Below are 26425 nucleotides of genomic sequence, written 5' to 3'. Positions count from 1 at the left end.
AAAAATAGAACAAAGGGCGCGCGCCGGCAAGTTTAAGGATGCCCTTTGAAAGACGGTGTATCGACTCGGCAAACAGCGCGTAAATAATGCGCGTGCCGTGCGACGCCGGCGAGGCTGCAAACTCTCACGGTTACTCGCCCTTTCTTTCCGGGCCAAGTTCACTTGACGTACAGTCCCTGGGGATTCATCGACTCACAGCAGTCAAGTAGCGGACCGGTCCACAGACAGTTCGAAGGGAATTCGTGTGTGCTCGGGGTTTTCCAACGGATGGTAACTTTATCCGGAAAAGCACCTACTTGCTACATCTACATATAGACGAAGTTGCACTACAATGGAATACCATTTACCTTTTAGTTTTTATCTCCAATCTAAACTTATTTAGCCGCGTGGGATTAGCCGAGTGGTCTAAGGCGCTGCAGTCATGGACTGTGCGGCTGGTCCTGGCGGAGGTTCGAGTCCTCCCTCGGGCATGGGTGTGTGTGTTTGTCTTTAGGATAATTTAGGTTGAGTGTGTAAGCTTAGGGACTGATGGCCTTATCAGTTAAGTCCCATAAGATTTCACGCACATTTTTTCAAACTTATTTCTAGCTCTAAAACGCACTTTCTCATAAAATCCAACTATCTGACAATACGTGTTTGTATTTCTTTTCATAAAATTTAAGAAACTTACCACAAAAAAAATTAAAAATAATTTATGGATGTCCATCCTATTGTATGGACGAGGGACTTCCTCAGGGCCGACCACTGTGGCCGAGCGGTTCTAGGCGCTACAGTCCGGAGCCGCGCTGTCGCTACGGTCACAGGTTCGAATCCTGCCTCGGGCATGGATGTGTGCGATGTCCTTAGGTTAGTTAGGTTTAAGTAGTTCTAAGTACTAGGGGACTGATGACCTCAGATGTTAAGTCCCATAGTGCTCAGAGCCATTTCACTTCCTCAGAAGAGCTACCCCACATGTACTAGTAACAAGCACTTCGCAATAAATGCGGCAAGGAAATCTAATACTGTTTTGGCATTGTTGAGCCTGAGGATGGCGATAACATGACACTGAAACTAGTCGTGTGAGACAAAAAAGCGATTCTCAAGACACAGCTGTGGTGCTACTTTTTCTCATAAATTTAAAGAAGTTTCATTTGGAGGATAATATGAAACAGTCTTGATATACAGAATATCGTTACAACAATGCAGATAATCACTCAAATTTTGGAAGAAAAAATATTTTATGTAGTTAAAATACAAACCCTACATTGCAGCAGGCTAAGGCACGACCGCATGTTGCAGGTCCTGTACGGGCCTTTCTGGATACAGAACATGTTCCACTGCTGCCCTGGCCAGCACATTCTCCAGATCTCTCACCAATTGAAAACTTCTGGTCAATGGACGAGCAACTGGCTCGTCACAATACGCCAGTCACTGCTCTTGATGAACTGTGGTTTCGTGTTGAAGCTGCATGGGCAGCTGTACCTGTACACGCCATCCAAGCCGTTATTACGGCCAGAGTTGGTTGTTCTGGGTTCTGATTTCTCACGATCTACGCAGCCAAATTGCGTGAAAATGTAATCACATGTCAGCTCTAATATAATATATTTGTCCAATGAATACCCGTTTATCATCTGCATTTCTTCTTGGTGTAGCAATTTTAATGGCCAGTAGTGTACTTATTGCATTCGACGCCACATTGAGCGACTTGCGCGTCGGAGATGGCGATGAAATGATGATGAGGACAACACAACACCCACTCCTTGAGCGGAGAGAATCTTCTGCCCCAGCCGGGAATGGAGTCCGGGCCCCTTGGCGTGGCATTCCACCGCACTGAGCACTCAGCTAACGGGGTGGCTACTAAGTGTTCTCATTTTTAAATAGTATATGAATGAAGTCCGCGTATTTGTGGGAAGTCTGTTACGCTACCTCGAGACGAACACACAGTTTCTACCTGTGATACTTGTCTTATTGTGTCATCAGTTTTAACGTAAGATTATACCTTTCAATGAGAAGACTATGGCAGCAATTTAAATTTTGAAATTCGGACTATAATTACGCGAAGTATTGGAAATGAAACTTTTGTTGTCTCTGGTAGCCGTTGGGTAGGCAACCTTTAACCGGTACCTGGTTCCGGAGCAGTCGCTTAGCAATGCAGACGTGGGACAGCTGCGTTGGCGCTCGGTGTCGCCAAGCTGCAGTAGTGGGCGAAGTTGTGGCGGCGCGTGACCAGGTCGGCCGGCCGCTAACTGCCGCCTAGTGGCCCCATTTGCAGCAGGCACGCCGTCGCGGTCGCCCCTCCACCCACGGCGTCGCGAATCGCGAACTTCTGTCGCCCCCGTGTCTCGTGCCCGCTTGGTGCAGAGAACGCGATACTTCAAAGATTCCAGTTTGTGTCGATATACATCGACATAATAAGTGACAGGATGGTAAGCATACGAAATAAAAAATTGTCATCCCGGCACACATCACTACAATGTCATATCGCCTCAAGTCCTCGCAGTGCCCTCAATGCGTAGATGACGAGAGTCCACAAGTTTGTTCATATAGCGATATCCACACATACAGTTGGCATTTGTATCGCGTACACAAGGTACAAAAGCGCAGTGCATTGATGGAGCTGTCATTTGTACTCACAAGGGGAACCTCCATACTGTAAATCACGGATTTTGATACGAGTCAAATATGTTGTAGAGGCACTTACCTGGCTATCCAGTTTTTTTTAGCGACGGGCCTTAGTTTTTGAGAAAATTGATTTTGAAGTTCATTGCGCGCTTTGTATAACTGTAACATTACACTCACAACGAGCAAGTATGCGTAGCGCAGCGGTAAAGCTTTACGGCTTCCGCGCTGGAGGTACCGTGTTCGAATCCTGCTCGTATACTTTTTTTTTTTTTAAATCGACAGAATTTTTCAATTTTATTTCAAAGAATATCAACAAACAATGTAAAATGTGCGAAATTATAAAGATATATACAGTTATTAATTTGTTCAAGTATTCATTCCGTGCCGGCCGGAGTGGCCGAGCGGTTCTAGGCGCTACAGTCTGGAACCGCGCGACCGCTACGGTCGCAGGTTCGAATCCTGCCTCGGGCATGGATGTGTGTGATGTCCTTAGGTTAGTTAGGTTTAAGTAGTTCTAAGTTCTAGGGGACTGATGACCTCAGAAGTTAAGTCCCATAGTGCTCAGAGCCATTTATTCATTCCGTTTGTGGTTCGCAGTTGGAGTTCCAAATGTTCGTACAACGGTCGCTTCTTGTGTTACCTGAAATCGATCTCCGCCCGTTGTCATCCCCTCTCCCGCGAATACCGTTAAGCCCGTCTCACACGCAGCAAGGTTCGCCGCAAGTTTGCGAGATGGAGTGCATGCCTGCCGGCTTGCTGGGAAAGGAGCCGGCAATCTTCCATGCCGAAGCTCTCCCACGGTGCAAGATCGACAGCTAGTTGCGTTGTGATCGGCTGCATGTTGTATCGAACGAAGATGGCTGCTTCAGGTACAGATGTTCAGAGCAAACCGGCGTTATTAGCTGTTTTGGTGCTAAACGATGCAGAAATGCATGCTAATGAGAGAAGAAGAAAGAAAGAACGGACGAAAAACTTGATTAAGGGGAGAAACGCTGGAAAAGGTGTGCTCTCCATGCTTCATAAAGAGTTGAGGTTAGTTCGCATAACACCTACTTTTGTTTGAAAAGTATCGCCATTTCATTACTGTTTCACTCTATAAATATACCAATAATGACTGTTATATACGACTTTATTTTATAGGATAGAGTATCGTACATACTTTGCAAATTTTATGGGAATGGATGTCTTGGTATTTGAAGAACTGCTTTGTATAGTTTCGCCTCTGATTCAGAAGAATTAAGTACGTAAATTGTGCATTTTGCTATAGCACTCCTTGCTCGTCGTATATGGTCGAACAAGACACACGGCACTTGCAACTCCTTCGAGTGCTTCTGCACGCAAGTGTTTATTATAATAGTTTGCGCTTTTCACGACGTACAGACACTGTTCTTCCCTATAAGCAAATATCAATGCTTCAATAACTTTCTTGGACCACTGCGGTGCCATTATTTAATAATTATAAGAACTTGCTACTGCACCTCGCAACAGCAGAAAAGCGACTATCAACAAAGGCATCCCGCCCAAGCTTTCCGCGTTTGACGTCACAAACGAAACGTCTCATGATTGGCCAACGCCGGTAGTACGCAGGGAACCTTACAAGAAAAATAGCACCTGACCTGCCCTGGAAATCTTAACAAGGTTCGCAGCAAGGTAGCCCGCTAGCAGACGACAGAGCCCGCAACGTAGCCGTCGCGCGAGCCAGCAATCTTACAGCGAATCTTGCTCCGTGTGAGACGGGCCTTAGCTGTGACGGGAACCCCAGCTCGCAGCTGCGGCCAATGAGGATGCGAGTTGCATTCCTTTACTTTCTCATCTAACTACAGTGTCAGTTGCTCGCAAAGCGTCTCTAGTTCCGTGTGTTAGAAAATTCTGTGAAATGGAAGAACCAAGTGTTTCTGCAGTAGTGCAGCCAGAAGAAGATCCACAAGTAGAGGAGTTGAACCAAGAATCAAAAGGCTAAATCACAAATGCCATTAAATACGCCGAAAATCTACTCCGCGATTTGAATCTCGTAACGAATACACCGCCTAGAGTGATCTCTGCCAATTCCGTTGCAATTGCCGATGGATATGTATCGCAATACATGATTTCTTGGCCGAAAGACAGACCATTATTGATGATGAACTGATAGATTTCAACGAAGAAGATGAATTGGGAGAATATGATGCGAACCACAAACGGAATGAATATTTGAAAAAAATTAATAACTTAATATATCTTTATAATTTCGCACACCTTAGACTGTTTGTTGATATTCTTTGAAATAAAATTGAAAAATTCGCTCGATATTGAAAAGAAAACACAACGCGAGCAGGATTCGAACACGGTATCTCCAGCGCGGTAGCCGTCAACTTTTGCGGAGCGCTATGCTGATTTGCTCGGAATATATGTAATGTTACGGATATAGAAAGCGCGCAAAGAACTTCAAAATCGATTTTCTCAAAAACCAAGGCCCGACGCTAAAAAACAGGATAGCCAGGTACTCAGCGTAAGTGCCTCTACAACATATTTGAAGCGCATCAAAATCCGTGATTTACGGTATGGAGATTCCCCTCGTCAGATGACTCATGTGAAAATAGTCGGTAGATGATGGTTGAAGTGATCGCTTTATCAAGCAGAAATCTACAGATACCAGTCTTTGAATGTGGCCCCCCTTTTGACCTGAACTGAGTCTGGAATCTTCCTATACGTCGGTCAGGGGGCCTGAAGATGGCGTAGTAAGTTTCGAAATTATACGCCTGAAAGGTGTTTAATTTGATGTTCCCTATGTCAAAAGATTTCCGACGTGTTCATGGCGGCACGATGGGAATTAACTGGCTTTGAACGCGAAAATGGTAGTTGGAGGTAGACGCTTAGGATATTCCATGTGATAGATCGTTAGGGAATTCTATATTTTGAGATTCTCAATGTCAAGAGTGTGCCGAGAATATTAAATTTCAGACATTACCTCCCACTATGGACAATGAAGTGGCCGACGGCCTTCACTTAAGGACCTAGAGCAGCTGCATTTGCGTAGGGTTTTCAGAGCTAACAGACAAGCAACATTACATGAAATAAATGTACAGCGAACATATCCGGTAGAATGTGCGACGAACGTCGTTAATGGTCTATGACAGCAGACTACCGACGCGGGTACGTTTGGTAACAGCACAGCATCACCTTCGGCGCCTCTATTGGGCCCGTGACCATATCGATTGGACCCTAGCCGACTGGAAAACCGTAGCCTAGTCAGATGAAACCTGATTTCAGTTGGTAAGAGCAGATGGTAGGGTTCGACTGTGGCGCTGTTCCCACGAAGCCATGGACCCAAGCTGTCAACAAGCCACTGCGCAACCTGGTGGTGGCTCCATAATGGTGTGGACTGTGTTCAAATGACATGGACTTGGTCCTCTGCTCCCACTGAAACGATCATTGACCGGAAATACTTATGTTTGGCTACTTGGAAACCATTTGCAGCCACTCGTGGACGTCATGTTCCCAAACAACGATGCCAAGTCGCCAGGCCGCAATTTTTTGCAACTTGTATAAAGAACATTCTGGACAGTTCGAGCGAATGATTCGGCCACCCATATCGCCCAACATGAATCTCATCGAACATTTGTGGGACATAATCGAGAGGTCAGTTCGTGCACAAAATCCTGCACCGGCAACTCTTTCGCAATTATGGGCGGCTATGGAGGCAGCATGGCTTAATATTTCTGCAGTGCACTTCCAACGACTTGAGTCCACGCCAAGTCGAGTTGCTGCAGTATTCTGGGCAAACGAGGTCTGACAGGATGTGGTTCAAAAGTGTTCAAATGGCTCTGAGCACTGTGGGACTTAACATCTGAGGTCATCAGTCCCCTAGGCTTAGAACTACTTAAACCTAACTCATCTAAGGACACCACACACATCCATGCCCAATGCAGGATTCGAACCTGCGACCGTAGCGGCAACGCGGTTCCGGACTGAAACGCCTAGAACCGCTCGGCCACAATGGCTGCCTCTGACAGGATATCAGGAAGTATCCCATGACTTCTGTCACCTCAGTGTATACAGCTGAAACCACCGAGTGATGATCAGATCCCGTAGAGCTACCAAGTATCCAGAATGTAGATTGCTATATTTCACCTTCTGTTCCGAAGAGCCATAGTCGAGGTGTTATAGGGTGCACGAGTTTTAGTCAAATTAAGAATGTAGGCGTGTAGCACTGTGAAAGTGGCTATTGGCGTCTTGGAAGATGGGGGTCTCCACAGCATACTCGGCATACTCATCATGAAGATATGAAAGAAAAAGCTACACTTTGCCATCAGGGATGTTGAAATAAACAGCCATGTTGAAGTTCTTGGTAATCTGAATGAACGGACCCAAAACAAGGTACGAAATACACCAAAAAACATCACAGAACCACCTCTTGCCCCAAATACACCAGCCCAACAAAGCAGGTTAAATGCCTCATTGGGCTCCTGGTACACAGGAAGCCTTCCTTCACCTAAAAAAAAGAGGCGAAAATCGCCACTCGACATACCAAAACAAACGAATTCAGTTTGTTTTGTTGTTTGGACTATTGAAGATCTTTAGATTAATGTGCGCTCGTGAGTAATGACCTTCTGCAAGGTACTCGACTCCAAAAGACCATCGCATGCAGTTACCATCACATTATTCGCTTGTAAACCGGCTGAGATGAATGTGCATTCACTGACAGCAGAGATTCCTGTCGCGTCTGAAACTGCTTGTCACTAGTGATACGACTCACTTCTCTGGTCTCTGTCGGGTTGCATACTTCCAACGAGGGCTATTCTTCCGCTGTGCTACATGGCTGTGAATGGCACACAATTCCATGTAGAGACGTTGGGCAGTCCACGTTTATACACCAACGAAAGGGACAACTTTATCCAGGTTACGGGCAGGTCCAACATGATAACTTCTTTCCGCCATTCTGTCACGTCTCGAAGTTGACCTGTATTATGGTGCCGATTCCATACAGCCAACAGGCAGATACAGAGCACTTCACTGCCAAGACTTACATCAGGCGTGAGGGATCACATTGAGAAGTGGCATTGGTGTGCCATCTCACAGCGCACACTTATCTCAGAGTTGATAAACTGGAAGATTAAAATAATGGTCGAAAGAAGAAATCGGGTGGAAACAGATGGATGTAAACGTTTATTAAAGTGGTATTGGCGGAAACTGCAGCGTGTTCCGAGCTATGGATCACGAGATATTTTAATTTTGATTAAGCATGGTAATATGAATTCAAGGTAGAAGGTGGAGGCCGCAAGAAGTCATTGTCGAGCAAGAGAGCGTAGGTGCACACAAAAATCTCAAGTCAGCTTGGCGTGAGTTCAGACTCTTGCACCTGGAAGACAACATTAACGGCGACAAACGTAAAAACACGGCGTAATTTGAGGGGACGGTCACCCCTCAGCTACGACCTAGGGCAGCAGTTCCAAGGTAGCCCAGAAGGAGAAAGGAAAAATAATCTATCATAAGATTATGGATTGTCCGAGTTTGGAGGTACGAGAAATTGCGTCTTGTATCTACACTGGCACCATCGAAGTCAACCATTATAATATGGGATATATTAACATTTCTAAGGCGGACTGTCTGACGTTACTGCAGCGCACGAAGATTAGCAATGAGGTAGACAACGCGGCTGGTGTTGCCAGAGGTCGGATGGGTGACGAGCGTCAGCTGCACCTTTTTGGAGTGGCAAGCTTTCTTTTGCTCATGTTGAGTTGACAACGAATAATCAAGCACATTTGTGTGGGTAGTGAATCTGACTGTTGTTGGCAAAGTATATTTTGATTTGTGAGAATATACATACACCTAGACGATGGTCGATGATGGGAAAATCTTATACCGTGCGATACGCCATCCAGCTCATGTCAATAGGCGGGATGCTCTGTCCTCTCTTGTTGTCTACTGCTTCAGTTTGGTTCAAATGGCTCTGAGCACTATGGGACTTAACCTCTGAGGTCGTCAGTCCCCTAGAACTTAGAGCTACTTAAACCTGACTAACTTAAGGACATCACACACATTCCTGCCCGAGGCAGGATTCGAACCTGCGACCGTAGCGGTTCCAGACTGTATTGCTTCAGTATCGTGGCTATATTGTCACTGATGACTTCTTGGCCGCAGCATCAGCTTTAGATATTTTTCGTGTTTTGGAGAATAACGGGTCACTGATTGCCAGCAGATCCTAAACCATCCTGGTTCTGTGGTTTTAACTCCCGCGTGGAAAGATCATAAATCATATGCCGTGCAGAGTTGTGGCAGCTTAGACTTGCAAAACTGGTATGTAAGTCATTGTTCCTTAGGAGCGGTAGTGCCGTGTTGCGTGTTAATCGGAAGTAGCTACTATCACGAGAGCTCCGTGAATTCTGATAAACGCACTTGTAACTTTGTGCGATTCATGGAACGAATGGACACCTGGAGGACACTGGGTCCCAACGATATATTACGATTTTACCAGAGTTTACTATTGATTTACAGGTGTGCAGATCTCTCCCAGAGTATTGTCGCCTTACAGTAATTAATCATCAGAGTTCATATGTTGGAGTACTGCGTACTGGAAGCTGCACTCCAGATAAGGATAGTTACGTTTAACAGGTCGAGGATGTGCTGATGGACTCCGAAGATGCAGCACCAACAGATAAGTCTGTAATGCAACTTAGCCATGCATCACTATTAGCCTCCCGTTTTCTCCAGAGTGCGTTGTGGTTAGGGTTTGGGCAGCTATATTCCCTCGATGTAAACCCATCTGTTTTGTTTCGATTATCACAAAAAGGGCTAAATTCAGTTAATTCTAACACGAAAGAAAGTACCAGCCTTTCACTGTCTACAGCCACGCGGGATTAGCCGAGCGGTCTGAGGCGCTGCAGTCATGGACTGTGCGGCTGGTCCCGGCAGAGGTTCGAGTCCTCCCTCGGGCATGGATGTGTGTGTTTGTCCTTATGATAATTTAGGTTAAGTAGTGTGTAAGCTTAGGGACTGATGACCTTAGCAGTTAAGTCCCATAAGATTTCACACACATTTCACTGTCTACAGCGCTCCTAAGAGAGCAGTGAGCATTTTTATGGTGGTGTCTGATACGTATTTTGTCCGGTGAGACAAATGGCATCCCTACATTATTCTGTATAGTGTTGTTATTCTCCGTGTTACGTTTTGAACTGTTCTGCGAATGCACGTCCTCCAATCGCTGGCAGCCGTTGAGTTTTAGTGATCTTGCGGGTGGCTTTGCTTGTGTAGTGATGGACAGTGATAATGGTGACAGAACGCACGTATTGTGACGCACAACAGCACTGTGCTAAGACTTGGTAACTTGGAAGTGGAATAAGTCCCCTCTCTCTTTGCAGTTGCAGACCCCTTTCTCCCCTCGCTCTCTCTGTGCAAATCGCCTCGTGATGTTGAGAGCACGATGGCAGAGGCCACTGACAGATGGCTTCCCTAACGGTAAACCATAAAAGTTATGACAGCGGCAAAATGATTCAGACGGCCTAAAGGCTGTGACATCAGTAGGCTGTCGAAGAAATTTGTGTAGTTCGGTTCTCTTGGCTGTAAAGAAGAGGCCTGCCGAGGAATTGGTACGAATCATAATGGAAGGTGATTTGTTCTCCTAGAAGGAAGGAAGATAAGAATTAACGTCCCGTCGTCGACGAGGCCATTAGGGACGAAGTAGGTGCCTTTATTGGAGAAGAATGGGTAAGGAAATTGGCTATGTCCTTTGGAAAGGAAACTTCTTGATATTCCCATTATGTGGTTTAGGGAAACTAGGGCATAACCAACCGCTTATTTGAATGCTTCCCCTTCTCTTCTTCTTGCGGGTAAAAATGTCATCACGTTAGTGACATGAGATGTAAATTCATGGTGGGAAAAAGTAGCATTTACACGAGGAATGCCTGCATAGTGCGGCGCGGTGGAGCTCAATTCGGTGGTGCTGATGCACAGTTGCAGATTACCAAACTTTGAGCTACTGTCCTCCCTTAACTTTCAAACTTCCCCGGAACGTTTCATGGAGCGGGAGCACGTGAAACTATTGATGCGAATCCGTTTGTCGAATAGCTACGTTAAGTTCAGCGGCGCGATTGGCAGCAGCCGGGGGTTTACCCCGTCTCACTGTCATAAGAGTACGAACATGACCCGAAACTCCGTGTGTACTCATCACAGTCACTTAGGCCGTACATACACATCTTCAATATTAACAACTTATGAAGGAAAGGTTTCATTGTTCGCAAGAATGGAAAGCTATTCCTATTATCTAACAGTATCATGCGATTAAAAAACTGTGAACCGGACTGGGACTTGAACCTGTGACCTTTTGCCTTCATTGACAAGTACTCTATTAGCTAAGCTATCGATGTACTTGCCAGCGAAAGACAAAAGGTTCTAGATTCGATTTCCGGTCCGGCTCAAAGTTTTGATGTACCAGGTAGTCTCATACCAGCGTAAAAAATCAGTATGGAACATTATACGACTTTTCGTTTTTACCGGAGGAAAAACTGATTGCATATGATGAAGGCTGTGGAATCTGTACCACAGGATATAAGACCAGTAGAGAAACTGGTAAAAAGGAACATGTCAGCTACTTCTAAACGAATTGTCTCATTCCTTGTCAGCATTTTGAGCATCCAGATTTTCCGCAGAACCCGCCAGAGTGGCGGGCGGTATGCTCGCTACAGTGTTCAAAAATGTGTGAAATCTTATGGGATTTAACTGCTAAGGACATCAGTCCCTAAGCTTACACACTACTTAACCTAAATTATCCTAAGAACAAACTCACACACACACTCATGCCCGAGGGAGGACTCGAACCTTCGCCGGGACCAGCCGCACAGTCCATGACTGCAGCGCCTTAGACCGCTCGGCTAATCGAGCGCGGCGCTACATTGTGTACCGCTGATTCTCACACTGTACATTCCGCGCTCTATTAGTGATTGGCTCTGTTAGTCACTGGTACCCAGCTGATGCAAGGAGTAAGGAGAACATCATACAACACATGACACACATGTGTACTTCGGTTATGGTGGATGTTGACTTGTGGCTGGTACTATAAGCCTGCAAGAATATAATAACTACGTGGCAATGTCTCTCACAGAGGAATGTACTGTATCCGACCTAAATGAGTTTTCGTGGACGATAACAGCCTTCACATCGCAAAGACATTGAGGAGTGAGGATAACGTGCGGACGGAGCGACCTACAAATCTACCGGAACTCAGTCCCATTCCACTCTCTCGAGAGATGGACTTTACCGCCATATCTGTACGTAAATACTGCACTGTGGGTGGACTGAAATCATTTCCACTCCGAATATATGAATAGTGTGATGGAGAGTGTCTCAGGCAGATGTAGATAGTGGATTGCTCTCCGCGCTGGCATAGCCCTCCCTGATCTCTTGGCATGTAAGGAGCAATGACAGCTCCCACCTTTACACGTTACTAGAATGAGATTTTCGCTATGCAGCAGAGTGTGCGCTGATATGAAACTTCCTGGCAGATTAAAACTGTGTGCCGGACCGAGACTCGAACTCGGGACCTTTGCCTTTCGCGGGCAAGTGCTCTGCCACTGTGAGGACGGGGCGTGAGTCGTGCTTGGGTAGCTCAGTTGGTGGAGCACTTGCCCGAGAAAGGCAAAGGTCCTGAGTTTGAGTCTCGGTCCGGCACACAGTTTTAATCTGCCAGGAAGTTTTACACGTTACTGCTGCAAATGCAGTTTTTCTTTTTATCCCGCATTCGCCCATGATACTGATTCCCACTGTGTTGTGTACATTAAGTTGATGATTTCTCTTGGGGCCCAGAATGGTCTATTCATGACACGGCGTTGGTAACTAAAAACGCGGTAGAATATTTTTTTATCAGCGCCTGTTGGACAGCATGCAGGGTGCTCTTCGATTCCTGTTACAAGCTTATAGAACAGTGCAGATAACGTTTTAGATAGTAACATACGAGGGTGTTCGGAAAGTAAGGTCCGATCACTGACGATACAGAAACCAGTATAAAAATTTAAAAAAAATGTTTTAGTTGCCAGAATTAGCTACAGCTTACAGCTATTTCTCTACATAGTCGCCGCTCCGACTTAGACATTTGTCGCAGCGTTATACAAACTTCCCGACTCCCTCGTCATAGAAGGCACCATCTGTGCTTTCCGATAATTCTCTACACTGGTCTATAGTGCGTTGTCTGTTCCCGAGTGTTGTCTTCATGTCCAGCACCTTAGAATTAGGGCTGTTTTGTGTGTGATCGAAAACTTCCCATCGAAAAGACTGCAGGGGCGTCTTCATTACCCCTGCACAGTGAGGCTGAGAATTTCCACGAAGAAGTGCGTGGCAGTTGTGTTATGTGGACTGCTCACCTTGAGGCGAAACCTCTCAGCGGGCCCTCATACTTGGCGGGAGATCCTGTTCTTCTAGGCATCTTTACTCGCTCACAGTGCGCTCACAATTTAAAAGAGCCTCTTGATGCGATCGACAGGCATACCAGAGAGACAGCCCATAACGTCTGTGCAAAGCTTCGTTTGATTTTCATAGTGTTTTCCATTTCGCGCCCGATTGGACCTTACTTTCCGAATAGCCCTTGTATAATTGAAATGGTCCGTTATGTTTTAAGGGAAACAATGTTGACTCACATGTCTTTTCTTAGGAAATTTTCCTGTACCATAGGCCACAAACATGATGTGTTTTCATAACATATTTATAAAAATATTCATGATCTGTAAGTTTCCAGTTTTGTAAAGCTTTTCAGCTATATTACGTTCAGACTGATACATTTCTCCTGAAATTTGTCATAAAAATCCAATAAAGGCTCCAAAACCGATGATAGTTCGATGACAGTTCATAATTTGATGGTTGGTGTGATCACCTTGATCACATCACATTGTTTAATGAGTAATATTAAGAATTATTATATGTGTAGTGTCCGTTCTGTTGGACATGTTCGACAGAACGGACACCAATTTTTGATACAGTGACCATGTATTTGTGAGTTTTGGAGAAGTACGGACCTCAATTGGGCAGTGAAATAAATTAGGTGGCGAAATGTCAAAATTTGTGGCGAACCGGGACTCGAAACCGGATTTCCCGCTTTACGTGAGTGATCACCTTAATCACTTCGGCTATCTGGACACACTTCCCTTACAACCTTAATTCTCTGCTTGTCGCGCACTAAACATGTAGCGTCCACCGGCCATTACCCTGATCGCTCGCAACTTCCTGATTCCGCAAGATTTTGAACATAGTGTGGACCCATTTATCATTACCGTCAAGGCACGTTGGACAGAACACTGCATGTGTAGTGTGCGACAATGTGAGAATTTGGGTTGCGAGGGAAACGTGTCCGGATATGTGAAGTGATTAAGAGACCACTCGAGTAGAGCGGGAAATCTGGGTTCGACTCCCAGTCCAGTACAATTTTCACTTGAGGCAAATGAATTTAATTCAATGCCTAATTACGTCTGAGATTTGTTTTGCTCATTAATCATGTGATACTAAGACATGATATGAAACTTTGTGAACAGGTAATATCAGTATCAAGCAATGTAAATGAATACTTTGTACTGTTGAAAAGATTCTGGGAAAGTATAGTGCGTCTATAAAAAACTGTCATAGAAAATGCTGGAGCGACCAGTAGTTCCAGCGTTTGGAGTTATTATCAAATAGGTGTAACAACAGAAATGAAACGAATCTAGGGATGTGCTGTTAGTTTCGTGAGAGGTCGGTATGAGCCAACTGAACATGTAACAGTGATTCTCCAACAGAAAGAGGTTCCTACTCAGTGGTCTGAAGATGACCACAGTAGTGGTCGAAACCGGTCACCTTGATAAATAAATCGTGATCAAGACTGTTTTTAATAGTAAATATTTGTAAGACATTGATCACTGCCTCTCCCATAATGTATTCAAAAGTAATGAACATGTAACGACTGATTCCTTGGGCACTAAAATGGAAATCCACAACACGCTAATGAAACATAACAGAAAACCTTTAAAATAGGTACGAAGTACTGACAGAAATGCACATAACAGTGCGTTGCATTTACAAGTATCACAAAAAAGGCCGAAGATTGAAAATGAACTCCAGACGCTACTGATGGGGTTCAGAAGTAATGTAAAAAAGCTGTAGAAAGACGTAACGAAGATTTCTGTAAGTATAGCGGTAAGAAAACACGAGAAAATAAACGGAACTTCTCTGAAATCAGAAAACAAGTGACAAAAAACATTAGGCAAACCAAGAGGAAATATATGGGTGAACGACTGGACTCCACCGAAGAAAAATTCGCGCACCTGTGACACGCGAAATTTCTATACGATTTTTGCACAAATATTCCAAGGCTATACCCCTTAACACTGATGTCTCAGAAAATCAGACGAAAAACTCGCCTTGGGCCAATTAGAAAGACTGTCGGGAACCGGCAAGATATTTTTATCAACTCCTCAAAACTAAAAACTAAAACTAAACTCCTCCAGAACAGGCCATGAAGGGCCAACGGTAGCGACCGGCCGCCGTGTCATCCCCAGCCCACAGGCGTCACAGGATGCGAATATGGAGGGACATGTGGGCAGCACACCGCTCTCCCAGCTGTGTCACTTTCCGAGACCGGAGCCGCTACTTCTCAATCAAGTAGCTCCTCAGTTTGCCTCACAAGGGCTGAGTACAACCCGCTTGCCAACAGCGCTCGGCAGACTGGATGGTTACCCATCCAAGTACTAGCCCAGCCAGACAGCGCTTAACTTCGGTGATCTGACGGGAACCGGTGTTACCACTGCGGCAAGGCCGTTGGCACCCATCAACATACCCTAAGCAAATCGTGACTTGCACCAGCACCGAATCCCTACAATCACCACCAGAAGAGATACACGGGCATATTTTCAAACTCAAAAATAACATAGCTTCAAGAGAACATTGTACCATCACACAACTACGGCAGAAACTTGGACCGAATTCTCTCAAAGAATTCACAAAAATCATAATGGAAAATTGGCAGATAGAAAAACTTCCAGAGTATTGGAAATATGCTTTAATTCACTCACTGCACAAAAATGACGTAAAAACGGATTTAAATAACTATCGAGGAATCTCCTTTCTGCAAGATACATACAAAATTCTGTCAGCACACCTCCTCCAAAGCAACCTGATCACGAAATTGCCGAATACTAAGCCAGTTTCCACACTGATCGAAGTTGTACAGCACAAATATTCAAATTAAAAACAATATTAAAACACAAAGCGCTCAGGAAAAGCCCGCTCGTTCCTTCGTGGACTTCAAGGAGGCCTATGATTCTGTTGATCACCAGTCCTTTTTTTATCATCCTCGAAAAACAGGGACTTGACCCGAAAATCCTTAACTGCGTCAACCAAACAGTTGCCAACACACCCTGCAGAGAAAAATTCACAGGTGGGGTGTCAGAACAATTTCTGATCGGAATCGGTGTTCTCCTGGACGTCAGAAATTTTGTGGACACATGCACAGACTCCCAGCAACAAACCTCACTCACAAAACTGCGACGTACTACGTAGAAAAACTCAAAAAGGACCAAGAAAGGCCCATATAAGTCTATAACACATTTTTAACAGAAACTCATACAGATAAAAAAAATTAGCAAATGGGAAGTACTGTCGAAGAATAAAGTCACCATCAGATCAGGGACAAAGAGCACTGCAGAAAAAAAATAATCCTATGAGAAAAATATAAGAGCTGCCTGGTAAGTCCAAAGACTGAAATCTAATAGCTTTGCGTGAACTCGCACCTAATAAATAATGTATATCTAGGTTGTCCCTCCTAAGAGTCTTCAGGTCGCAGTTTTACTGATATTTCGGCAGATACTTGCAGTTTAGTTTTTGCGAGGTGCTGCTGATGCCAGACGGAACACGTACTGCTCATCACGTCTTTCAAGTGACGCCCAATGTCGAGGGAAAGCGTCGGTTGTTTCCACTTGTGAACAAAATGAGTTTTAAAGCGGAAATTTATGTACCCATTCGATAGAGTGGTCTCAAATTAGTATAGCGCGATATTCGTTATATCGATATGTATCAAAAGGGACAGTAAAACACGAAATATAACAGGTACTCCAGCAGCGATCGAGCAGCGCTGCTGCGGTAGAAGTCAAAACGGACCTGGGCAATGCTATCGCCGTTGGAGTACTGAGAATTCTTCATGTTTTACTGTCTCTGTTCATAGATACCGATACAACGAATGTCAGACTAATTTGGGACCACTCTAACGAACGGGCACGTACAATTCCACTTAAAAATAATTTTATTCATAACGGGGAACAAACCGACGCTTTCCATCGACACTGGGTGTAGCGTGATAGGAGTGATGAGCCCTATTTGTTTGGGGTGACCCCAACTACACATCGCAAAAACGAAATTGCAAATATCTGCCGGAACATCAGAGAAAAGACGGTCTGAATACTCTTAGAAGGGATACACGGCGTATATATAATACCTGACCAAATTAATTTGTACATTTAAAAAAGTTATAAAATGATATAAAATTACGCAAGTTCAATAGGAAAAAGTTTTTTAGGGAGAGAGTAGGACTTTTTTGACTAACTTCATTCTTGAAACTTACTGGCGGATTAAAACTGTGTGCCGGACCGAGACTCGAACTCGGGACCCACCTTTGGAAGGTAGGAGACGAGGTACTGGCAGAATTGAAGCTGTGAAGACGGGTCGTGAGTCGTGCTCGGGTAGCTCATTTGGTAGAGCACTTGGCCGTGAAAGGCAAGGTCCCGAGTTCGAGTCTCGGCCCGGCACACACTTTTAATCTGCCAGGAAGTTTCATATCAGCGCACACTCCGCTGCAGAGTGAAAATCTCATTCTAACTTCATTCTTGCCAGCCCGGTTAGCCGAGCGGTCTAACGCACGGCTATCCGGGGTGGAAAGGAGCGCCTGGTCCCTGGCACGAATCCGGCCGGCAGACTTGTGTCGAGGTCCAGTGAGCAGGCCAGTCTGTGGATGGTTTTTAGGCGGTCTTCCATCTGTCTCGGCGAATGCGGGCTGGTTCCCCTTATTCCGCCTTAGCTACACTATGTCGGCGATTGCTGCCCTAAACAAGTTCTCCACGTAAGCGAACACGATTACTCTACCACGCAAACAGAGGAGTTACACTCGTCTGGTGTGAGAAGTTCCCTGGGGATGGGGGGTCCACCGGGGGCCGAACCGCACAATAGCCTCTCCGTCGTTTCTAGGTCCCCGATTAACATACAATACAATACAACTTTATTCTTAGAGAGGGAAGTTTCATTAAAGCAATTGGTTGTTTTTGCCACTGTTGAAATTTTCATGTAATTCATGTTTCTAGATGAAAAGGCGTAAGGCCAGTTTCCTATTTTCGCCTATACTGTTTGAAAGTTAAATGGTAAATTGGTTCTAAATAATTGTTCTGAGAAGGACTACTGATATTCTTGGCAAATTAATAATTTAGGAAACCTAACCTAATTTCGGAATATTTTCAGACATGCGATCAACTAAAGACCTTCCACCAAGAGAAAAAAAGGGACTTATTAAAGTCCTCATGACTGAAACCAATCTCTCACGATGAGAAATAGCAAAAAAAAGTGGAATTTAGAAATTTCAGTGGCTAATATTAATAAGTTGCGTAGCAGTGAATCCTTGATAACCAAGCGAAAGGGTGCGTGTAATAGAAGAAGCAGCTATCTCCTCGCGCGATGCGCTATTTGAAAGAGATGTAAGTAGCTATCATATGAAAACGAGACATATGGGAAAAAAGTAAGGAAACTGTTTCTTATCTCAAAGTAATCGCCAAAACAGTTGATACATTTATCCCCTGTAAGACAAGACGGTCGATGTCTCCACAGAAAAATGTTTGCTGTTGCCTAAGAAACGGTGATTGTACTCAGGAGTGCACCTCATCGTCCGAAGCAGATTGACGAGCACGGTGTCTTCCTTCAGGGCTCCAAAAATATGGAAATCGCTTGAGATCGGGACTGTTGAAGGATGCGTACGGGCTTGCCAATGAAACTTCTGCAGCGTAGTCGAAAAAACATGGCAACAAAATGCCCAACGCCCGCCCACATGTTGCCAAGATTGTCGGGAACCCATTACAAATCCTTCATACAGTCTTGATCTCTTCTCATGCAACTTCCGCATTTTTAGAGCCTTGAAGAAAGACACTGGTGTTCGTCGATTTGCTTCAGAAGATGAGTTGCACGCCTGGGTACAGTCATGATCCCTCAGGCAAACGCAAACATTTTTCTTCGAAGGCATCGACCGTTTTGTCTCACAGTGAGATAAATGTATAATCAGTTATGGCGATTACATTCGTAAAAATAAACAGTTTACTCACTTTTTTCCATCTGCCTCGTTTTCAACTGTCTGTTCCGCATAGAATTGGAAGACAGGGCGGCAACAAATATCACAATCAGAAAGAATCTTGGAGCTGGAGGGGCTTCCATACCTATCAGAACAGTTCGTAGAAGACTGACTGACTTGGCCTACGAAAGTGGCAGATCTGTTCGTAACCCCAGACTGAACACCATCTTGATGAAACAACTATTGAACTGGGCTACGAAGTACAGGCACTTCGCAGTGGAGGACTGGAAATCAGAGTGTTTCTTGTTTAATATTTCCTCATCGTCTTATAAAAAGTATTCCATTTTCATTTTACATGATAAAAATTTGTTGTACGGGTGTGCTTCAGTGACGAAAGAACTATTCAGATTTTGGTGAACAATACACAGTCAACTAGAAGAAAGCCTTCAGAAAAGTACAGTGATGACTGGTCGTAAAGACTACCTGGCATCCAACCTCAGTCAGTCATGGTCCGTACTTAGTGGTAAAGAATTGGAGAAACTCTTACGTCATTCAACGAGCAGTGAGATAGTAGCAGTACACCGGAATTATAACTGCGAGATTGGTTGACAAACAAGAAAAACCAATATTCATGGAAGATAGTGCACATTGCCACACAGCAAAGTCTGTAATAAAATGCTGAAGAGTAAAAACGTACTTCTAGTGGACTGATCAGGCAGTTCTCCTGGTCTGAATTCGAAAGGTAACTTTTGGAAATTGATAAAAAAGAAGTCGTTTAAGGCCAAGTCACAAATAAAATAAATTTGATTCAAAAGGCATATTTAACTAACCATAAAGGTGGGGTAAATCCTTTCGTTGCGCGATTAGTTTTATTCTGACACATGTGTTTGTCTTAGCCCTGGCATGTTTGATACAAAAAAAAAAAAAACAGTAAAATATTATTTAAAGAATAATCCATTATCTTCATAATTTTCCTTAGTGGTCATATTAATGTGGAAAGGGACTGTGTATATATAATGCCGAGAGAGAGAGAGAGAGAGAGAGAGAGAGAGAGAGAGAGAGAGAGGACTAATGTTGAAGCCTTGTTATTGCGATGTCTGAATCTCAAGCTAACATTAGAGCTGCTGCATCACGGAAATAGAGGATAGCAAGATGTGAGTGACCCTGTCCTATCGACCTGCTGTGTCTGGAAAAATATCCTTGCAGTTACTCGCGTGAGTGAAGCTCCGGAGCGACTGTAACTCTGCCCGAATAAAGAATTCCAGGCTCCATTCAAACGCAACGGATGTTTCACAAACTCTCTTTCTTTAGTTAGAATATGCGACGGCCGTAAACACGAACTAAAATAGATTGTAGGTACATAAAACATCCTCACTGTGTTTGTGGAAAACGTTGATAACAAAAAAAAAAAAAAAAAAAAAAAAATGGTTCAAATGGCTCTGAGCACTATGGGACTTAACATCTTAGGTCATCAGTTCCCTAGAACTTAGAACTACTTAAACCGAACTAACCTAAGGACATCACATACATCCATGCCCGAGGCAGGATTCGAACCTGCGACCGTAACAGTCCCGCGGTTCCGGACTGAAGTGCCTAGAACCGCACGGCCACCGCGGCCGGCCGTTGATAACAGGAGAAAATGAAAATGCTGTAAGATTTTCTGACGCGTAAATCGTAAACATGATTTTATGAGAGGCGCCATGAGAATGTTTGTGACGCGAAGATAAGCACTTTGCCCTACTGAAGCACGAACGTAAATTTGATGTCGCGGTTCACAAGTGAGTAATGAGCCATGGCTCTGACAGGCATATCGCGCTGACAGAAAATCCCCCATACCCGGCGGTGTCACGGCCGGAAATGTCGTTGCACTGGCTAACGGCTAATACTCCGCGACTGTGTAGCGGTAAACCACAGGTTGTAATCAATTTCAATGTCACCGTTAGAGCTTCCGTCATTTCGCTCTGAATCTCGATACGTGGCTTATTTGTGACAGCAAGACAAAATTCGCCGACGTTTGTGCGAAATTTGTGGCTACAAAATTTCGTAAATTGTCATACTTATCCCTCACTCGTCCTTCTCATCAATTCATCGTTGTCACAGATCCTCGTTTAACAAAAGTCATTTATGGCGTGCATGTGTAAAGAAATTCTGTGAGACGTGGTGAAAGTTCAATTTGGAACAGGTGCACACTCACTGTTCTGAAAAATCCGAGAAGACGCCAAGACACAATAGCCTTTTTGAGCCTTTTGATAGCAGTCTGCGACACACTGGGGTAATTTTGTGAATACGAGGCATGTTCTCAGAAAGTAAGAGTACTGTGACCATAATGGGATGTGTTCTTTCTTTCTGTTGAGTTTTGGCGACACTCAGTGGTACAATGGGATCTCCCTAACGACGGCGAGCATTTGCAAGAACACGGTAGTACGTAAACACACTCGTAGTGTTCTGTTGCGTGAAAGATGTCGGTGTGAAAGCCCGGCAGGGGCACGCCACGTGCTGTGATCAGCTTCCTACCCGCAGAAGGAATAACACTTGCCGAAATTTTTTCGCGAATCAAAACGGTTTACGGCGAAGGTGTAACGAACAGAACGAGTGTGTTTATGTGGAATAGGGAGTTAAGTGGAGGCACAACAAATGTTCATGACGAATAGAGGGGTGGATGGTCTTTCTTAAGGCGCTCAGTCCGGAACCGCGCGACTGCTACGGTCGCAGGTTCGAATCCTGCCTCGGGCATGGATGTGTGTGATGTCCTTAGGTTAGTTAGGTTTAAGTAGTTCTAAGTTCTAGGGGACTGATGACCACAGAAGTTAAGTCCCATAGTGCTCAGAGCCATTTGAACCATTTGATGGTCTTTCATTATGACTGATGAGCTGGTTCAAGAAATCGAGGAAACTGTTGGTGAAGACCGCCGATTGACAGTGGATGGAATTTCTAGGATGTTTCCACAACTCTCCGGAGCTCTCTTATACGAAACACTCACTCACAGAAACGGTGCACAAGATGGGCCCAAACCAGATGACTTAGCAGCACAAGAAAAATCGGGTCAATATCACTCACGAGTTTCTTGAGCGACTTGAATTGGAAGATGAGGATTTTCTGGGCGCTGTTGTGACTGGAGGTGAAACGTAGGCAGCCCATCACGTGTCTGAGACAAAAAGACGATCGTTACAGTGCCGTCACACCAATTCTCCATATACAAAAAAATTAAAAACAACAATTTCGGGCAAAAAAAATTGTGGCCTCAGTATTTTGGTCGAATTTTCGCCTCAGGAGGAGACCATCCACAATAAAACGATATTCAGAAACCCTAAAAAAAACTCAAAAAGAGCATTCAAAACAAAAAGAGGAGAATGCCGAGAAGAGGGGTGTGCTTCTTGCACGACAATGCCCCTCTTCACACAGCCTTAACCCCCGTTGCCCTTTGATTCACTTATTTGGGATGTTTTGAGCTACCCCCGTATGCCCCTGACGTAAAACTTCAGATTATCATCTCCCTGAAGGCACACGAGAGGAATTAAATTTTCAACCGACGAGCAGATGCAGAAGGCGGTTCTGAAGTGGGAGGAGTTGGTGGGAGAATTCTGCCTGCCACAAATGCGGAAACGTTGACTCGCTCGCCCACAAGTTTGTTTGCGGAGCAGTGCAGAACATATAGAATTTTCTAAGCAACAAACTAGCAATCACTGGTAGGACGAACGCATGCTATCTGAACGTTCGTAAAGTAATGAGGCCTGACCGCGTGCAAACATTACTAAACAAATTCCAACGCTATGGATGATGAAACATACAGCCACCTCCATTACTGAAGTACGAGGTTATACATTCTCCGAATATTCGTCTCACATTGAAGAGGGGGAATATTTTTGGATTGCGCGGGATGACAATCATTCGAAAACATTTGACAATATGCTTCATATCATAATCAGGAAATCCTTGCAAGTTCTCCCCACTACGCCAGTCAATAGAAAATCAACACTATGTGAAAGCAGAAACTAGAGAAGAGTCTCTTATGCTGTTATAGCTGTTTCATGTAAGTGTTACTGGTGTATGAATTGCAATAGAAATCGGCAACAAAGGAAAAATAAGTACATGGGTAAATATAAATTTCCTCAAAAAGAAAAGAGAGATTGTCTTTCAATCATTTGGAGGATGAATTTTCAGCAACAGAAGATTGGTTTTATTTAATTACAAGAAAAATTTCTTTTTTCCTGTAGGTGTAGTTAATTCTTCCCTCCATAATGTCCACAACGAAGGTTTCTTTTCTTGTCAAGTGTGAAGAAATACATTTTATTAAGCCAAGAATGAATTTGATTCACCATTTATCTTTATAAAAGGAATTTAATTACTTCCTGATGTAGGAAGATTTTTTTTTTTCATTTCAATATTCTTGATTGTCAGTACATGCGCATAAAAAGAATTGCTCCTGACTGGAAACCAAGAGGTCGCGGGCTTGAACCCCTGTGGGACCTTGGATTTTTCAGTCTGCATTTTAACCTGGCCTTCATTTCTCAACGAAATGATAAGTCGCCACAAACGAAATGTTGTTCGGATTCCACGTCAAACTGCAGGCCCCCTTTTCCCGGTTGGATAACTGGGGTAGGTTAGCGACAAGCAATTCACCGAAGTGGGTCCAATAGAAAGATTTGCACCCGGTCATTCAGCAACACGAAATTATCATTTTTTTATCTTTTAGGAAATAATTCAGTACGACCAATTATAAGTCACTAACAACAATGCAGCAAGTACTATTTTACGGCACCTAAGGTTGGACTTAAGGTCAGAACAATGTCGTAAATAAAATTAATATCCATCGTAGGATTTGCAGAGGGATTGCGAAAGGCAGAAAGAGAGAAAATATATTAAAAAGAAATTCGTATAAGGTGGTCGATATTACAGTACAGTAACTAGCGACCCGTCCAGGCCTCGCACGTGTTCCACTGACAAGGAAACATCACCAACTTGGCCTCATATCTCAAGGAGGAAAGAGCACTCTTGCGAGATATCAAGCCCCAGGAAACGAACTGTGCGAAAATTTGGGACATAATTCTGAAAGTACGCAGTTATGACCTTTTTAAAATACAACTGTTAAACTTTCTCGCGCACTAGTTGTTCGTCAGTCGTTCTGCCCCACTGCAGCCGCATAATTTCCGAGCGCCCAGTACTGTACATTAGAGTGACATCCAAGAGTCCTCTTGTTAGCGGGATGTTGAAGGTGTGGGAAGAGAAAGGGGGAAGGGGACACGTCTGCCCAATGTGTTTTGAAATCTTGTTCGCACGTTATTCTGCGCAAAAAATAATAAGTAACATGAGTACATACCATGGCAGCGTCAAGCACAAATACGTTCAGTATTATTGTAACAATACTACTCAAAATCAAATTGAATAAACAGACGAAACTGAAGAATCATTATGAAATGAAGTTAATAATTTTCCATGTACACTTTAATCATACCGATGACGCAACAATAATTCGTCGACTGTAAGCGTACGTCACTTTAACTATATTTTTTTCAGCATACTTCTCGAGTGCGCCGATTAATCAACATACGTACGATGTTTCAACGCCCTGCGGTGTATAAAGCCTGCACTGCAGGACTCAGAATACCGTCAGTTTAATTATCTGTATAACCAACTGGTATATGAATAAGCGACTTTGTAAATGCAAGAACAAGAGGCAGGGGAAGCTATGACACCTCTCTTGCTACAATTCGTCTGGTTTCAAAATGTAGCATACGAGCGTATATGCAGTGACTTACTGGAATGGAACCAAATGAGTGAAGGCAAAGTTGAAAAGTGGAGACCGACATATTTGAGAGGCTAACATAGTGATTCTGCAATTTTTCCCGCCGTATTTTATAGTAAAATAATCGACGAGAAGACTGATTGTTGTTATTGTCTAAAGTGCACTACATTACGGCGATCGATCCTGATGATATCGACAGGAGCAATGGCTGTAATATTGTACCTTTTAGACAAAAGCAGCCGACAGTTCACCCGTGGATTGTTTTTTAATGGCTCAAATGGCTCTGAGCACTATGGGACATAACATCTATGGTCATCAGTCCCCTAGAACTTAGAACTACTTAAACCTAACTAACCTAAGAACATCACACAAATCCATGCCCGAGGCAGGATTCGAACCTGCGACCGTAGCAGTCGAGCGGTTCCGATTGTTTTGTAAACGCAATAATTTTATATAAGACACTAAGTGAAGAATATGTTCCAGTTGTTAAGAACTGACAAAAGCCATAGGTAACATTCATTATTACCGTAACTGCTGTATTTGCCCGGAAGAGCTGTATACGAGGAAACGACTAGATCAAATGATGATTGTTTTTGAATCAACAGTTTTCCAACTGCTTGATACTGTCCTACAGCCAATCTTATTTTGTGGTAATCTTTTCAGATCTTTTTGTTCACTACCTCCAAGATCCTCTGTAACGAATTATACATATGCTATTCCTTGTCTTGTTGTTGTCGTGGTGGTGGTCTTCAGTCCAGAGACTGGTTTGATGCAGCTCTCCATGCTACTCTATCCTGTGCAAGCTTCTTCATCTCTCAGTACCTACTGCAACCAACATCCTTCTGAATCTGCTTAGTGTATTCATCTCTTGGTCTCTGTCTACGAATTTTACCCTCCACGTTCCCCTCCAGTACTAAATTGGTGATCCCTTGATGGCTCAGCCGGCCGCGGTGGTCTAGCGGTTCTGGCGCTGCAGTCCGGAACCGCGGGACTGCTACGGTCGCAGGTTCGAATCCTGCCTCGGGCATGGGTGTGTGTGATGTCCTTAGGTTAGTTAGGTTTAAGTAATTCTAAGTTCTAGGGGACTTATGACCTAAGATGTTGAGTCCCATAGTGCTCAGAGCTATTTGAACCTTGATGCCTCAGAACATGTCCTACCAACCGATCCCTACTTCTAGTCAAGTTTTGCCACAAATTTCTCTTCTCGCTAATTCTATTCAGTGCCTACTCATTAGTTATGTGATCTACCCATCTAATCTTCAGCTTCTATTCTCTTCTTGTCCAAACTATTTATCTTCCACATTTCACTTCCTTACATGGCTACACTCCATACAAATACTTACAGAAACGACTTCCTGACACTTAAATCTATACTCGATGTTAACGAATATGTCTTCTTCAGAAACGCTTTCCTTGCTATTGCCAGTCTACATTTTATATCTTCTCTACTTCGATCATCATCAGTTAATGGAAATCATTTCTGTTGCTCGTTCAGGCGCGAAGTTAACTAGAGTGTCACGAATACTCCTAAGATTTTTTCAGTGACTTCTTTCCTCGCATGTTCTTTGCAACATACCTTCATTCTTTACATTTTTGTAAGCGTATTTTTTTAGCAGTCATTGAAGCACTACATCTTAGACGCTTCCATCTTCTCCAGCTTCTAGTTTTCCTTCAATTGTGCGCCAATTAGACTCCGAAGTTTTTCTTACTTCGGCCGTCATGACCAATATTCCTTCTTAACCCTAGATTACTAAACTCCCGAAAAATTTGCCATTACATTGGGGTATAAAACAGGACATTTGGTGAAACTTCCTGGCAGATTAAAACTG

At 43.9% G+C, this 26425-nt stretch overlaps 1 pseudogene; it reads right to left on the bottom strand.

Annotated features, from left to right (window-relative positions):
- Positions 1-15238: 15238 nt before the first annotated feature.
- On the bottom strand, positions 15239-15356 carry LOC124597690 (annotated as a pseudogene).
- Positions 15357-26425: the final 11069 nt, after the last annotated feature.

The sequence above is a fragment of the Schistocerca americana genome, chromosome 2, assembly GCF_021461395.2.
Source record: "Schistocerca americana isolate TAMUIC-IGC-003095 chromosome 2, iqSchAmer2.1, whole genome shotgun sequence".
NCBI lineage: Eukaryota > Metazoa > Arthropoda > Insecta > Orthoptera > Acrididae > Schistocerca > Schistocerca americana.
This window is presented reverse-complemented; position numbering and strand designations above follow the sequence as displayed.